This window comes from Chiloscyllium plagiosum, unplaced genomic scaffold, assembly GCF_037043375.1.
Source record: "Chiloscyllium plagiosum isolate Xiang-an unplaced genomic scaffold, Cpla_swu_hap1 HiC_scaffold_10, whole genome shotgun sequence".
NCBI lineage: Eukaryota > Metazoa > Chordata > Chondrichthyes > Orectolobiformes > Hemiscylliidae > Chiloscyllium > Chiloscyllium plagiosum.
Genome location: NW_028270148.1, coordinates 4,758,817 through 4,775,810, shown reverse-complemented (window position 1 = coordinate 4,775,810; position 16,994 = coordinate 4,758,817). Strand labels below are relative to the sequence as shown.

The 16,994-nt window shown below is 44.3% G+C and overlaps 1 pseudogene; it reads left to right on the top strand.

The window, feature by feature from the left end:
- The window catches only part of LOC122552564 (uncharacterized), a 54,861-nt pseudogene that overhangs the window by 17,456 nt on the left and 20,411 nt on the right, over positions 1-16,994 (top strand).

Genomic DNA, 16,994 nt, shown 5'->3' with positions numbered 1-16,994 from the left:
CTAAGAAGAACCAGGAGGGGGCACGAGAAGTTTAGATTAGATTATTAGATTAGATTACTTACAGTGTGGAAACAGGCCCTTCGGCCCAACAAGTCCACACCGACCCGCCGAAGCGCAACCCACCCATACCCCTACATTTACCCCTTTAACCTAACACTACGGGCAATTTAGTATGGCCAATTCACCTGACCCGCACATCTTTGGACTGTGGGAGGAAACCGGAGCACCCGGAGGAAACCCACGCAGACACGGGGAGAATGTGCAAACTCCACACAGTCAGTCGCCTGAGTCGGGAATTGAACCCGGGACTACAGGCGCTGTGAGGCAGCAGTGCTAACCACTGGGCCACCGTGCCGCCCAAAAGCTTCCAGTTGTTGTTGGCAGATACAGTCAAGGAAAACTCTAAGGCCGTCAATAGGTATATCAGGAATAAAAAAGTTGTTAAGTGTGAGGACCAGTTCAGCCAAATGAATAAGAGTATCAGTGAAAGGGTACTGTTGGGGACATTAGGAGAGGAAGAAACAGAGGGCCTGGAGGTCCTGGTCATGGCGGATGGTGGTGTAGAGGGACTGGATGTCAATAGTGAAGATGAGGTATTGGGGGCGGGAGAAATAGAAGTCTTGGAGGAGATGGAGGGTGTGTGTGGTGTTTTAAAAGTATGTGGGGAGTTCCTGGACTAGGAGGGATAGGACAGTATCAAGGTAGGTGGAGATGAGTTCAGTGGGGGAGAAGCAGGCTGAGACAATGCGTCAGCTGGGGTAGTCAGGCTTATGGGTCTTGGGAAGGAGGTAGAATTGGGCGGTGCGGGGTTCCCAGCCTACAAGGTTGGAAGCTGTGGGTGGGAGATCTCCTGAGGTGATGAGGTTGTGGGAGATGATGATCTGAGAGATGATTGTTTGGTGATAGGGAGGTGGGGTCATGGTCAAGGGGGTGGTAGGAGGAGATGTCTTCGGGTTGGCATCTAGCTTCAGCGGTGTAGAGGTTAGTGCACCAAACCCCAATGCACCTTCTTTATCCGTTGGTTTGATGGTGAGGTTGGGATTGGAACAGAGGGAGTGGAGGGCTGCACATTGTGAGGGTGAGAGGTTGGAGTGGGGGAGGGGTGTAGACTGGTTATGGTGGTTAATTTCTCGGTGGCAGTTGGAAATGAAGAGATCGAGGGCGGGTAATAGGCCAACATGGGGTGTCCAGGTGGATGGAGTGTGTTGGAGGCGGATGAAAGGGTCCTCCAAAGGTGGGCAGGAGTCCTGATTGAAAAAGTAAGCTCGGAGGCGGACACGGCAGAAGAAGTGTTTGATGTCACGATGAGTATTAAATTCATTGATGCGTGGATGGAGGGGGATAAAGATAAGGCCGTTGCTGCAGACTGATCATTGTCCTCAGTGAGGGGAAGGTCTGGGGAATGGTGAAAACTCAGCAGGGCTGCGAGCTAGGAGCTGGTGTAGGTGTAGACCTAGGAGTGGGCGTGGTGGTGATGGGAATGGGAGAGGAGTCATGAGCAGGGGCTTTGGGAGGTGGGGATGATGACAATGGGACCTGTAGGGGGGGCCATGTCGGCAGTATGCAGATGAGTGGCATTGGTGGGGGAGGAAGTGGTGACGAACACGGCAGTGGGGGGGCGCGGAAGTCGCTCAATATGTGACTTCAGCGATGACGTAAGGGGCGGAAGTGATGTCACGTGTGGTGCATGTGAAATCGTGAAGCAGCCATGATGAGAGCGAAAGTGACGTCATCAATCACCGGGGGAATGGTAGCTGTTCCAGCCTCATGTACCAGCCTCACGAATAATGGCGTCCGAGCAATTCTAGAGCCAGGGTAACCTTCTGGAATGTTTGAGGAGTGCTGATTATGGAGGTGGGTATATAAAAGTTTGTTGTACTTACAGTTGTTTATGTTTAAGATGGTGCTGAAATACAGTTTGTTGAGAGTATGAATTCTTCTTAGGATATAGTACAGAAGGGGTCATAGAGTCATAGAGAGGTACAGCATGGAAACAGACCCTTCGGTTCAACCCGTCCATGCCGACCAGGTATCCCAACCCAATCTAGTCCCACCTGCCAGCACCCGGCCCATATCCCTCCAAACCCCTTCTATTCATATACCCAATCAAATGCCTCTTAAATGTTGTAATTGTACCAGCCTCCACCACTTCCTCTGGCAGCTCATTCCATACATGTGCCACCTTCTGTGTGAAAAGGTTGCCCCTTAGGTCTCTTTTATACCTTTCCCCTCTCACCCTAAACCTATGGCTTCTAGTTCTGGACTCCCCAATACCAGGGAAAATACTTTCTCTATTTATCCTATCCATGCTCCTCATAATTTTGTAAACCTCTGTAAGGTCACCCCTCAGCCTCCAACGCTCCATGGAAAACAGCCCCAGCCTGTTCAGCCTCTCCCTGTAGTTCAAATTCTCCAACCCTGGCAAAATCCTTGTAAATCCTTTCTGAACCCTTCCAAGTTTCACAACATCTTTCCGATAGGAAGGAGACCAGAATTGCACACAATATTCCAACAGTGGCCTAACCAATGTCCTGTACAGCTGCAACATGACCTCCCAATTCCTGTACTCAATACTCTGAACAATAAAGAAAAACATACCAAATGCCTTCTTCACTATCCTATCTATCTGCGACTCCACTTTCAAGGAGCTATGAACCTGAACTCCAAGGTTTCTTTGTTCAGCAGCACTTCCTAGGACCTTACCATTAAGTGTATAAGTCCCCCATCTGCCACTTCTCATCCCATTGGCCCATTTGGTCAAGATTCTGTTGTAATCTGAGGTAACCCTCTTCGCTGTTCACTCCACCTCCAATTTTGGTATCATCTGCAAATTTACTAACTGTGCCTCTTATGCTTGCATCCAAATCATTTATGTAAATGACAAAAGGTAGAGGACCCAGCACCGGTCCTTGTGGCACTCCACTGATCACAGGCCTCCAGTCTGAAAAACAACCCTCCACCACCACCCTCTGTCTTTTACCTTTGAGCGAGTTCTGTATCCAAATGGCTAGTTCTTCCTGTTTTCAGTGAGATCTAACCTTGCTAATCAATCTCCCATTGATTAGCAATACCTTGTCGAATACCTTACTGAAATCCATATAGATCACATCTACCACTCTGCCCTCATCAATCCTTTTTGTTACTTCCTTAGAATACTCAATCAAGTTTGTGAGACATGATTTCCCACGCACAAAACCATGTTGACTATTCCTAATCAGTTCTTGCCTTTCCAAATACTTGCACATGCTGTCCCTCAGGATTCCTTCCAACAACTTGCCCACCACCGATGTCAGGCTCACCGGTCTATAGTTCCCTGGCTTGTCCTTACCACCCTTCTTAAACAGTGGCACCACATTAGTCAACCTCCAATTTCCCAGAACCTCACCTGTGACTATCAATGATACAAATATGTCAGCAAGAGGCCCAGAAATCATTTCTCTAGCTGCCCAAAGAGTTCTAGGGTACGCATGATCAGGTCCTAGAGATGGATTAGGGGCCCAATTATGAAATATTCTCACGGAGACTGGGGACATGGATGAGACAATAGATGTCCCCATTGTACATTCACCTTTCTGTGAAGTGCTGCCCTTGTATTTTTTAACCATTTGCTTCTGAGCTCGAGATTTCTGAATCTATTTGTGGAAACTGCTACCTCACCCATTTCCTGTTAGCTTGGGTTTGTGCTCCATCATAAATTTGGCTCAGCTTCTAATTTCACAATTTCATCTTCCACGACAGTTCCTCTGCTGCCCGTGAATCAGTTCCTGCTCTCACTCTCACTGTTTGAATCCTGAGGGTGTTTTTTAAATTCTGTCTTGAGTTTCTTCACATTCATTAACTTTTCACTATTATCTTTGATTGGCCCTAATCTTACTCTAGTCATTCTTTTATTCCTGATATACCTATAGAAGGCCTTAGTGTTTTCCTTGATCCTATCCGCCAACAAATTTTCATGTCCTCTCCTGGCTCTTCTTGGCTCTCTCTTTAGATTTTTTCTAGCTAATTTGTAAAATTCAAGCCCCCTAACTAACCCTCATCCTCACATAAGCCTTCTTCTTCCTCTTGAGAAGAGCTTCAATTTCTTTAGTAAACCATTTCTCCCTCTCTCAATAACTACCTCCCTACTTGCTGACATATTTGTATCATTGATATAATTATCAAGGACCCGCAGTAGCTGTTCCTTGAATAAGCTCCATATTTCAAGTGTGTCCGTCTCCTGCAGTTTTCTTCTCCATCCTATGCATCCTAAATCTTGAATAATCACATCATAATTGCCTTTCCCCCAATTATACCGCTTTCCCCTTTGTATATACCGGTCCCTGCCGATTGCTATTGTAAACATAACCAAATTATGATGACTGTCGCCAAAGTGCCCACCTACCTCCAAATCTAACACCTGGCTGGGTTCATTCCCCAGTACCAAATCCAACATGGCATCTCTTTTTGTTGGCCTGTCCACATAATTTCTTTTGTGTTTCAGATCTCCAGTATCTGTACTTATTTGGTTGAATTAAAGACTCATTGGAGTGGATTAGGGGCCAAATGATGAAATCTTCTCATGGAGGTTAAGGGCATGGATGACACAATAGATGTTCTCATTGTTCATTCACCTTTCTGTGAAGTGCTGGCCTTGTTTGTTTTTTTTTGCCTCCTGTTTCCAAGCTTCAGATTCGTAGGAACTGCTGCCTCATCATTTTCCTGTTAGTTTGGGTCTGCCTGCTCCGTCACATTTCAGCTCAGCTTCTAATTTCACAATTTCGTCTTCCACGACAGGAAACAATTCCTCTGCTGCCTGAGAATCAGTTTCTGTTCTCACTCTCACTGTTTGAATCCTGAGAATGTTGTTTTTAATTCTGTTTTGTGTTTCTTCACACTTGTTGCATGGTTATGACAGGGCAACAACAAAGATAGTTGAGGGTTTCATTCCCCATTCCACTTAACCCCATCCCCACTAGCTGCAGCTGTCTTTACAAGGGTTAATCATTGTTTATGCTTTACCGTCTCTACTGGATGAGATTGTCTGGTTAATGAGAGCTGTTTTTCATTACCAGGTGGATATTGTCCTGTGAGACAGTTAGTACCTGAAAGGGTTAACTCACATCACAACATAAGATCTACCATCAGGACAGAAAGGACAGTTCCTGAGAGGAGCTAACCAGTTCTAAGTTCTCAGTTCAGAGTAAAGGTCGTTGTTGTGAAACAGTACTTTTAAGTCCAGCCTGAGGTCTCCCAAAGACCCTCATCTCACTCAGATGGAATGTAACTCACTATTCAGTCTGATGTCAGAAACCAACTCTGGTTATCAAGACCGAGCCACTCTCCTGCCAAAGAGTTCATGGGGTATCCTTCCCTGCTTGGTCTCTGTAACTCAGAGGAATATCATGAAATTGATTGTTAACACTGAATCTACACACATCATCCCTGTTTTCACTCTGTCTCTCTTCTTAAATAGTGGGTAACCATTTGTTGTAATCTATAGGGAATAATCTAGAGGGAGTGTTCCAGAGATTGTAGAATCTTGGAAACTGACCACCAATGCATCCATTATTTCCAGGGCCACTTCCTTAAGTGCTTTGGGATGTAGATTATTAAACCCTGGGGATTTATCAGCCTCCTGTCTCATCAATTTCACCAATACCATTTCTCGACTAATTTAGATTTCTTTCATTTCCTCTCTCTCACTAAACCCTGTGTTTCCCAATGTTTCTGGAATGTTCTTTGTGTCCTCCTTTGTGAACACAAAACTAAACTCCCCTGTTTTTGACTGTAAGAGACTGATATTTATCTTCACCTTTTTTTCTCAAAGTCAGAAGTCACATGATACCAGGTTATAGTCCAACACGTTTATTGGAGATCACAGGTTGTCGGTTTTCAACTGATGAAGGACCATTGCTCTGAAAGTTTGTTATTTTAAATAAACCTGTTTTGATGTTGTCCACCCAAGTCTAACACCGGCACCTCCACAATCTTTTTTGATTCGCATTCTGACAGACACCTTTACAGTCAGTTTGTATGTTCCCCTCAAGTGTACTCTTTTACATGGTTTTCTATTCCTGAATTAATCATTAATCAATCACTATTTGGTTCTGTTGCTTTTCTGGAAGCCCCCTTACCCATTTTACTTCTGTATCAGGCAGCATTATCTGTGGTAAAGATCCTGTATCCAGGAAATGGAGGGAGAAACTCCCCATTTTCCCCCAGTCTGACCGCCAGGACCCTTACGTGTTGAGAGGCCTCAGGTTGCTGAGGCTGGAGAGACTGTGTCTCTGTTGATCTTTGGGAAAATCCTGCCCCTTTAAATGCTGCCTGACTGCCTTTACGAATGGAGCAGGCCCTTCCCAGTTCCAATCCTCACATCTGCTGTGGATTGTCAGGAAGCCTCTCCCACTATGAATAGTCCAGGGAAGAGGATTGCAGTGTGTGGCAAGTTAGCTTGTGTCAGACAGTGGTTCGACAGTATGAGCTCAACATGTCACTGTTATCGCAACATCTGTGTTGCTGTTCTCAACACACAGTGACTGATAGCCAGGATATTAATCAGGAACAAACCATCACAACTGGTTCAGACAACCTGCTCCACAAAATTAATGTAGAACTAAGACTGTTGGGGGCTCCCTTTAAATTTTGGCAAGAGTATAAAACAATCAGACTGCTGTTCACTTATTGCTATTTTTTATTTTGAAGGTACAACTTACCCAGTCCTTCTCCAGTCTCTGATTCTGAAACGAGTCACCGAGGATCACACTGTCCAGTTACAGTGCACCATGAGGAACAGTAAAGTGACAGACAACAATGTTCACTAGTACCGGGAACAAGTGGGAAGAAGGAGAGAGCTAATTTTGAAAGATTACACATGGAAAAATGCAATCAGACGGCCAAGATTCACTGAGCGATTCCAGTCTTCCAGAGAGCCCTCCAGTAACAGCTTCATTCTGACCATCACAAACATGCAACTCAAAGACACTGGGGTCTATTACTTTTCAGTCTGGGGAAGGATCTATGGGAGAGGAAGCCTGCTCATTGTAGACAGTAAGTAGAGTTCACACAGCAATCATCTCCAGTAATAACCTCATGCCCAATGAATGAATTGGAGATCAGTTTGTGATCAAGATGATTGAGGTGGTGATGGAGATTGATCTCAGGGATGGATTCACTGTGGGGAGAAGCTGAGATGAGATTCAATGTTGGTTGGGAGAGTGGAAAGGGGATTTATTTGTGACAAGGTGAGGATGATTTTGTGGGAAATGTGAAGCTTTATCCTGGAGAAAAAGTGATATTAATTCCATTCGACTCACAAGAATGTCAGTGCCATCGGGCTGGATATGCTGAATCAGGGAGATTGCTCTGTGAAGTGCAGGGGAATCTCCCAGGGATTGGGAATGAACCATACAGCACAAAGGGTCACACACATCTCTCTCCATTTGAGAGACAATTGGTTTGGTCCAGGTTAAAGGGAACCACTCCACATCGAGCACAGGAAAAGGGGAGAGGTTTGCTCTCCATGAGCTTCTACAGCTGAGACTGGGATTGAAGGTGCGATGTTGCCCTTATTCTATATTATACTACAGACATCTGAGCCACCTGACTAGGGAAGAGTGATCATAATATTCTGGGAGTTCCCAACATAATTAGCTGGAGCTCTGTGTTGAATAATGCTGAAAGTCTGGCTTCAGTCCCCATCCTGGCTCAGGTAGATCCTGTGGCTTTCTCTTCTCCTTTCCCCATTGTGGTGGAGTAGGCAACCAATATCAGATCAATGCCAACCATGATGCCATTCTAATGAATCACATCTGCACACACATGGTCCACATCCCTCTATTCCCGACTTGTAAATGTATCTGTCTAAATGCCTCTTAAATGTTGCTATTCAATCTATTTATTCTACCTCCCCTGGCAGTACAGACCAGGCACCTACCACCATCAGCCTTTCCTCACACATCATTTTTAAACTTGGTCCCCTCGCCTAAACCTATTCCCCTAAGTATTTGACATTTCCACCCTGTGAAAAATACTCTGACTATTCATCCTATCCACATCTCTCATAATTTTATAAACTTATATCAGGTTGTCCCTCAGCCTCTGACACCTTTCCAAAAACAACCCAAGTTTGTCCACCCTCTCCTTATAGACTAATACAGTCCAACCCAGACAATATCTTGGTAAACCTCTTTTACACCCTCTCTAATGCCTCCATCACCTTATAGCATGTGGTGACCAGAACTACACTCAAATGTGGCTGAACTAAAATGCTATACAGCCGCAACATGACATGTCAATTTTTATACTCAATGCCCTGACCAATGAAAGCAAACCGTATACCTTCTTTACCAGCTTATTTACTTGTAATGCCACTTTCTGGGAGCTATGGACTTGCATATCAAGATTCCTTTGTATATCAATTCTAATCAGGTTCCTGCCATTTACTGTATGCTTTCCATTGGCATGTGACCTCCCAAAATGCATCACACTTGTCCAGATGTAACTCCATCTGCCATTTCTTCATCCAACTTTCCAACTGATCAAAATCTCACTGTATCCTTTGACAACTTTACTCACCATCCACAAAGCCTCCGATTTTTGTGTCATCTGCAAACTTACTGAAACACAAAAGCATAGAAATTAGAGCAGGTGTAGGCCATTTGGCCCTTCAAGCCTGCGTTACTATTCATTACAATCATGGTTGATCATGCAATCCCTTTGCTGTGCTCTCTCCACACCCTTTGATCCACAAAGGACCATGTTCAGCTCCGACTTGAACATATCCAACAAACTGGCCCCAACAGCTTCCTCTGGGAGAGAATTCCACAGGTTCACAACTCTGAGTGAAGAAATTCTTCCTTATCTCAGTCTTGAGTGGTTTACCCCTTATTCTTGAATCATGACGCATAGTTCTGGACTTCCCCAACATTGGGTATATTCTCCCTGCATCTCGCCTGTTCTCTCCTCGTTCTTCTAAATTCCATCAAATACAAGCTAGGTCATTCCAGTGTTTCCTCATATGTCAGTCTTGCTATCCCAGGAATCAGTCTGGTGAACCTTCACTGGATTCCCTCAAAAATGTCCTGACTCAGACACTGAGAACAAAACTGCACACAATACTCAAGCTGTGGCCTTACCAAGGCCCTGTATAACTGCAGTAGTACATCCTTACTCCAATGACTCAAATCCTCTCACTATGAAGTCCAGCGTGCCATTAGCTTTCCTCACTACCTGCTGTACATGCATGCCAACCTTCAGCGACTGTTCCACCATGACACTCAGGTCTCATTGCACCTCACCTCTTTCCTAAACTGCCACCATTCAGATCATAAACTGACTTCCTGATTTTGTGACCAATGTGGATAACCTCACACTTATTCACATTTTATTGCATTTGCCAAGTACTTACCCACTTAGCCAGTCTGTCCAAATCATCCTTCAGCCTCTTATCATCCTCCTCACAGCACACCCTGCCACCCAGCTTACTGCAAATTTGGAGATATTGCATTCAGTACCTTCATCCAAATTGTTAATGTATTTATGAACAGCTGGATTCCAACACTGAAGCCTGCAACTCTGGAAAGGACCTGTTTATTCCAACTCTGCTTCCTGTCTGCCAATGAGTTCTCTATCCGTGTCAATACCTTAGCTCCAATGCCATGAGCTTTGATTTTCCTTACTAATCTCTTGTGAGGGACTTTGTCAAAGTCTTTTGAAAGTCCAAATATGCAACAGTTACTGCTTCATCCTTGTCCACTCTCCTGGTCACATTCTCAAAAAATTCCACAAGATTTGTCAAGCATAATCTTCCTTTAATGAATCCATGCTGACTCAGACCGATTCTGTCACCTCTTTCCAAATGACCAATTATTACATCTTTAATGATCGACTCCACCATTTCCCCACCACCGATGTCAGGTGAACCTGCCTATAATTCCCCATTTTCTCTCTCCCTCCTTTTTTTAAAGAAAGGGGTTACATTAGTTACCCCCCAATCCATTGGAACTCTTCCAGAGTTCACAAAATGCTGGAAAATGATCACCAATGCATCCATTATTTCTAGGGCCAATTCCTTAAGTACTCTGGGATACAGAGCATCAGGTCTTGGGGACTTATCAGGTTTTAATCTCATCAGTTTCACCAACACCATCTCCTGACCAATAAGGATTTCCTTCAGTTCCTCCTTCATACTTGACCCTCTGTCTTCGAGCATTTCCTGAAGGAAGATCCAAAGTATTTGTTCAACTGACAAAAAACAACCAAAGGAATTGTGGCTGCTGCAAATCAGAAGCAAAAACAGAAGTTGTTGGAAAAGTTCAGCAAGTCCAGCAGCATCTATAAAGAGAAATCAGAGTTAATGTTTCAGGTCCAGTGACCCTTCCTTAGAACCTTTCTAAGGAAGGGTCACCAGACAAGGTATCTCATGGTAGGCCTCTCCAGAAGGTTCAGATTTATGGGATCCATGGTGACTTGGCCACGTGGATTCAGAATTGGCTTGCCTATAGAAAGCAGAGTGTCATGATGGAAGGTTGTTTTTCAGGCTGGAGGTCCATGGCTAGTGGTGTTCTGCAGGGATCCATCCTGAGACCTCTGCTGTTTGTGATGTAGATAAATGACTAGGATGAAAATGTAGATGGGTAGTTTAGTAAGTTTATAGATGATACAAAGATCTGTGGAGTTGCGGATAGTGTAGAAGATTGTCAAAGGATACAATGGGTTAGAAATGAATTGCAGAAAAAGGCAGAGAAATGGCAGGTGGAGCTTAATCCATATTAGTGTGAGGTGCTGCACTTTGGGAGATCACATATTCAGAAAAGGTATGCAGCTAATGGCAGGACCCTGAACAGCATTGATGTACAGAGGGATCTTGGGGTTCAAGTCCATAGCTCCCCAAAAATGGTTATGCAAGTAGAGGGTGGTAACAAAGGTGTGTGTAATGCTTGTCTTTATTGGTCACAGACTTGAGTACAAGAGTCAGGATGTCATGTTACAGGTTTATGAAAGTTTGATTTGGCCACACTTAGAGTATTATGTTCAATTCTGGTTGCCACATGATAGGAAGGATATGGAGGATTTGGAGAAGGTGGAGAAGAGATTTACTGGCTTTTCCCTGCTTGAATTAGACAGTATAAGCTATAAGGTGAGGGTCAATAGACTCAGGTTGTTTTCTGTGGAGCAGCAAAAGGCTGAGAGGAAACTTGATAGAAGTGTCTAAGATGCATTGATAGTGGTGACACTCAGAATCCTTTTCTCAGAAGTGAAATGTCTAAAACTAGGGAGCATGCATTCAAGGTGAGATGGACAAAGTTCAAAAGAGACATGAGGGGTTAGTTTTTCACACAGATAGTGGTAGGAGTGTGGAACGCACAGCCAGGGGTGGTGATAGAAGCAGACACAGAAGAGGTGTTTAAGGAATTTTTAAATAAGCAAATGAATATTCATGGTATGGAGGGATATGGACCAAGAACAGGTAGAAGAGATTAGTTTCATTTGGTGTCATGTTCAGCAGAACATTGTGAGCTGAAGGGCCTGTTCAGGTGCTGCACTGTTCTATGTTCGATGTTCCATGTTCCATGTTCTATCCTGGGCCATTTCTGTGGTCCTAGTGTCCGACCTTTGTTCCCTGAAGTAAACTATCGCTCTCGCTGAGTGGAGTTTTGTGTCCAACATTGGAGTTTCTGATGCTATTTCACCCTCCCTCCCGGGTCTGAGAATATCAGGTTTAACCTGTTACGGAGTCTTCTTTCCTTCAACATCTCTGCTGGAGCTATCCCTGTCGGTGCACGAAGGCTGGTCCTATAATCAAACAGAAACCGGGACAGTTTGGTATCAAATGAAGTTGTAGGCTGTTTCTTTAAGCCTGGCTTCAAAGTTTGGACTGCTCTTTCTGCCAGATTATTGGCTGATAGGTTATATGGAGCTGTCCTTGCATGTCAAGTGTCATTTGATTTTAGGAAATACTTGAATCCTCTGCTGGTAAATGATGGCTCGTTATCTGTGACCAGCACCTTGGGGGGTCCGTGTGTTGCATTAGATGAGTCATAGAGTCATAGAGATGTACAGCATGGAAACAGTCCCTTCGGTCCAACCCATCCATGCTAACCAGATATCCCAACCCAATCTAGTCCCACCTGCCAGCAGCAGCCCATATCCTCCAAACTCTTCCTATTCATACACTCATCCAAATGCCTCTTAAATGTTGCAATTGTACCAGCCTCCAATACCCCCTATGGCAGCTCATTCCATACACATGCCACCCTCTGTATGAAAAAGTTGCCCCGTGTGAAAAATCTTTCCCCTCTCATCCAAACCCATGCCCTCCAGTTCCGGACTCCCCGACCCCCGGGAAAAGACTTTGTCTATTTACCCGATCCATAAACCTCTATAAGTTCACCCCTCAGCCTCCGACGGTGCAGGGAAAACAGCCCCAGCCTGTTCAGCCTCTCCCTGTGGCTCAAATCCTCCAACTCTGGCAACATCCTTGTAAATCGTTTCTGTACCCTTTCAAGTTTCACTGCACCTTTCCGATAGGAAGGAGATGAGAATTGCATGCAATATTCCAACAGTGGCCTAACCAATGTCCTGTGCAGCCACAAGATGCCCTCTCAACTCCTGTATCAATACTCTGACCAATAAAGGAAAGCATACCAAATGCCTTCTTCACTATCTTATCTACCTGTGAGTCCACTTTCAAGGAGCTATAAACCTGCACTCCAAGGTCTCTTTGTTCAGCAACATGCCCTAGGACCTTACCATTAAGTGTATAAGTCCTGCTAAGATTTGCTTTCCCAAAATGCAGCGCCTCGCATTTATCTGAATTAAACTCCATCTGCCACTTCTCATCCCATTGGCCCATCTGGTTAAGATCCTGTTGTAATCTGACGTAACCCTCTTCGCTATTCACTATACCTCCAATTTTGGTGTCATCTGCAAGCTTACTAACTGTACTTCTTATGCTCACATCCAAAGCATTTATGTTAATGACAAAATTAAAGGACCCAGCTCGCAACCTTTTTACCATTGGCCCCATGTTTAACAATTGTGGCCGATGCATGTCCAATCACTTCGAGTGGGTGTCCATACTGACTGAAAATACAGAGCCAATGAAAGGATTGACATAGTCAATGTGTAACCAAGCCCAGGGTTCACCCAGCCATTCCCATGAATTTGAGGGAGCTGCTAGTCGTAATTTTTGTCCTTGTTGGCACTCTGGGCACTGCTCACCAATGCAGCTGTATCTGCATCCAATACTAGCCACCAGACATTACCCTCCACCATTTTCATTTTGGACACCCCTGGATGTCCCTAGTGGAGTTCAGCCAGTATCTGGCTGAACCTTTGCTTGATGGAATCACTCCTGCTCCCTATAGTAATCTGCCATCCTCTACAGTAATCGGGGCTCAGCGGGTCCAGAAAGGTTTCAGTTCAGGTTGTGATGGCCCTTTGACTTTCCCCAACTACACCAGCTGTTTTAGTTTAGCCAGGACTGATCATTCTATGTCCACAGTCAGGTCTGGTCAGCGGTGACCAGAAGGGTATCTGGAAAGTTTACTATTAGAATGGACTCTTCCACTGGCAGCATACCGGTGGATTAATCTGCCAGCAGGAGGTGGCTCAAGGCATCACATTTACCACTTGGCCTTCTGGATAGTTTTCTCTCATCAAGTTCCCCTTTATTTACACATGTTTAGTACATGACATTGATCCAGCTCCCTCAGAGCCAGTACTCAGAGTGAACAGAAGTCCTGATGTTCCTGTTTATATCTGTCAGCCAGGGCTTCTTTTGGAAGGCTATTATTGAACTGGAAACAGTGCAGAAGAAATTTACAAGGATATTTCCAGGATTCAAGACACTGAGTGATAGGGAGAGGTTGGACAAGCTTGGAGCTTTTTGCTTTAAAGTGCAGGAGACTGAGACGGGAGTCTAATAGAAGTGCATGGACATTTTGGTTGGTATGGACCAGTTTGGACTGAAGGAACTGTCTCCGTGCTGTAGGACGTTCTGATTCTATGATTCTATGACTATGATTGTTTAGATAAAACGTCTGGGAGCTGGTATATGAAGTGTGTGTATGAGAAGCTGAAATCTGGGTCTCTGAGCAACTCCTGGGCATGGCGGGGGGCACATTGTCAGACAGTAATTAGGCGATAACCATTGCCAGTGAATACTCAGGAACTCTGTGTACATGGCAGAGAAACACTTGTGAGGATTTAGCGTCAGAATCTGAGGAGAGCAGTGTCTGACTGAGCATGAGAATGAATATTGTAATAAGGCAGTAAAATACAGGAATAGGAGGAGGCCATTTGGCCCATCTAGCCTGCTCCACCAATCATGGCTGATCTGATAACCCTCAAACCTACTGTCCTGCCTTATCCTGCAAGGGGAAACTACCTCTCTGCATTGCCTCTTCAATATCTAATATGCCACACTAAGTTCTTCTCACATTCTGCTAAACTCAGATGAATACAGGCCCAACCAACTCACCAACTCTGCATAACAATATCCCTCCACACCCAGGATCAACTGAGTGAACCTTCTCTGGACTGCCTCCAATATCAGTGTATGTTTCCTCAGATAAGGGGCCCACAACAGCCCACATTATTCCAGCTCTGGTCTAACTAGTGCCATCTATAGTTGTAACAAAGTCTCCCTAATTTTAACCGCCATTCCCTTTTGAAATTAAGTCCAATGTTCCACCTTCCTTCCTTACTCCCTGCTGAACTTGGGTGCTAGCTCTCAGTGATTCTTGCACACTCTCCAATCCTCCCAGTCCCTCTGTGCTGGGCTGCCAAGCAGTCTTTCCCTCATGGGAGGCAATGACCAAGTGGCATCATCACTAGATTATTAACCCAGAGACCCAAGGCATGTTCTGAGACTCCATATTCATGGAAAATGTTCAAATTTGAATTCCTTTAAAACCTGGAATTAAACATCTGATGATGACCATACTATGGTTGTTAGGGAAATACCCATTTAGTTGACTGCAATCCTTTAGCCTACATGTGACTCCAAACCCATAACAAAGGAACTGAATCTTAACAGCACCCTGAGCAATTATGGATGGGTAATAAATGCTGGCTTTGCCAGCAATGTTCACATCTTGAATTAAGAAATAAAATAATATTCTTCCTTGAAGTGCATGACCTTATATTTCCCACAGTACATTTCATCTGCCAACATTGTACCCACTCATTGAACCTGTCTATAGCCCTGTGCAGACTCTTTATGTAATTCTCACCATTTACCTTCCCATTTATTTTTGTGTCATCCACAAACTTTGCTTAAGTCGATTCACTTTCTCCATCTAGTCATTAATATCAATTGTCAATTGTCAATTATTGTGGCCCAACATTGAGCTCCGTGACACTCCATAAAATATAGGTTGTTACTCTGAAAATGCTGTCTTTATCCCAACTCCTGTCATTTTTAGTTAAGCAATCCTCTGTCCATACTACCTCCAACACGAAGCATGTTCATCCCATTAATTATCCTCATGTGTAGTACCTTATCAAAAGTGATTTGAAAATCCAAATTCATTACATCCACTTGATCCCCTTTATCTCTCCTGCATCTTACCTCATCAAAGAGTTCCAGTAAATTTGTCAGGCATTATTTATCCTTTGTGACACCATGCTGACTCTGCTGGTTCATGTTATACGTTTCTAAATTTTCTGCTGATACCATCTACATCATCACTATCATTATTATTGCTGCTATTGCTGGAGGGTGAGCTGCCTTCTTGAACCACTGCAGTTCATGTCCTGCAGGTAGATCTGTAATGCTCTTAGGGAGAGAATTCCAGCATTTTGACCCAGTGACACTGAATGAACAGCAATATATGTTCAAGTCAGAATGATGAGTGGCTTGGAGGGGTTCTTGCAAGGGCTGAAGTTCCCAAGCCCGTGTCCTTCCAGATGGAAGTGATTGTGGGTTTGGATTGTGCTGAAAAAGACATTGACATTTCCAAAATGTCAATAAAATTCTGAACAGAGTTAAGAAATATTATTTGACACAAGGTTTATTTAATTATTTATGTTTATTCTGATGAATTTTGTTTGATCTGAATCAGTCACAAATGCAGTTCAATGGTTTAGTGTAATAATGTGTTCTCTCTGTTTGACTGAAAACTCCTACCACCCTGTCAGATCCTTTGAATACAGCAGTACTGTCAATCTGCTCTTGTGGGAATAAACATATTGTCTTTTTCTTTGAAGGCATAACTGGTCCAGTCCTTCTCCAATCTCTGAGCCTGTCACTGAGGATCACACTGCCCAGTTACAGTGCACCATGAGGAATGCCACAGTGACACAAACCGATGTTCACTGGTACAGATTGCCCCCAGAGCAAATGATGGAGTCAATTTTAATACATCCAGAAAGTGGGTCCACACAGTGGAGCCCAGAATTCACTGAGCGATTCCAGCCTTTCAGAGACTCCTCCAATAACGGCTTCATTCTGATCATCACAAACGTCCAGCCCAGTGACACTGGGGTCTATTACCATTCAGTCTGGGGAAAGATCTTTGGGAGAGGAAACCTGCTCATTGTCGACAGTAAGTAAAGTTTACATGACAATCAACTTCAGTAATAACCTCATCCCCAATGAATGAATTGGAGATCAGTTTGTGATCAAGAAGATTGAGGAGGTGATGGAGAGTGATCTTGGGGATGGATTCACTGTGGGGAGGAAGCTGAGCTCCGGTTCAGTGTTGGTGCCTGGGGGGAGAAAGGGGATATTTTTGTGATATTGGGAGAAGGATTTGTGGGAAATGTGGAGCTTTATCCTGGAGAACAAGTGATATTAATTCCATTTGATTCACAAGAGAGCCGGTGCCATCAGGCTGGATGTGCAGAGTCATGGAGATTGCTCTGTGAGCTGCCACATCTGCAGGGGAATCTCCCAGGGATTGGGGATGAACCATAAAGCACAAAGGGTCACATACATCTCTCTCCATTCCAGAGCCAATTGGTTCAATCCAGGTTAAAGGGAATCATTCCACATTGAGCAGGGGGAA